The sequence below is a fragment of the Haliaeetus leucocephalus genome, unplaced genomic scaffold (genome assembly GCF_000737465.1).
Source record: "Haliaeetus leucocephalus isolate CR32 unplaced genomic scaffold, Haliaeetus_leucocephalus-4.0 Scaffold302, whole genome shotgun sequence".
Classification (NCBI taxonomy): domain Eukaryota; kingdom Metazoa; phylum Chordata; class Aves; order Accipitriformes; family Accipitridae; genus Haliaeetus; species Haliaeetus leucocephalus.
This window is the reverse complement of record NW_010972738.1, coordinates 15,656-16,392: the sequence shown is the minus strand read 5'-3', so window position 1 is coordinate 16,392 and position 737 is coordinate 15,656. Positions and strand designations below refer to the sequence as shown.

Genomic DNA, 737 nt, shown 5'->3' with positions numbered 1-737 from the left:
CCCCTTGTGTCCCCACCACGTCCCCCGTGTGTCCTCGGGTCTCTCAAAGTCCCTTCGTGTCCCCGTATGTCCTCACGTCCCCACCGTGTCTCTCCCCAGATCCCCCGTGTCCCCCCCTCATGTCACGCCAGGTGTCCCCCCACACCCCCTGTGACTCTGTGTGTCCCTCCGTGTCCCCGTGTGTCACACCACGTGTCCCCTCACATCGCGCTGTGTCCTCTGTGTCCCCGTGTATCTCCCCCGTGTTCCTCCATGTGTCCCCCTTCTCACACCACGTGTCCCCCCACGTCACTTCAAATGTCCCCCATGTTCCTTCACGTGTGTCCCCGTGTCACTCCAAATGTCCCCCATCTCTCTCCACCTGTCCCCATGTTACTTTGTCTGTGTCCCCGCATCCTCGTGTCACTCCACGTGTCCCCCATGTCTCACCACGTGTCCCTCCACATCCCCGTGTCACTCCAAATGTCCCCCATGTCCCTTCGTGCGTCCCCCACGTCACACCGCGTGTCCCCCCCATGTCCCCATCTCACTCCGAATGTCCCCCATGTCACTCTGCATGTGTCCCAGTGTCACTTGGAATGTCCTCATCTCCGTGTGTCCCCCATGTCCCTCCGTGTGTCCCCATGTCACACCGCGTTCCCCGCATCACATTGTGTGTCCCTCTGTGTGTCCCCGTGTCACGCTGCGTGTCCATGTGTCCCCCACGTCACACTGTGTGTCCCTCCACGTGTCCCCCA

At 61.6% G+C, this 737-nt stretch overlaps 1 protein-coding gene across 1 annotated transcript in view; it reads left to right on the top strand.

The window, feature by feature from the left end:
- The window catches only part of LOC104833792 (zinc finger protein 2 homolog), a 40,209-nt gene that overhangs the window by 36,695 nt on the left and 2,777 nt on the right, over nt 1-737 (top strand). The window lies entirely within an intron of this gene.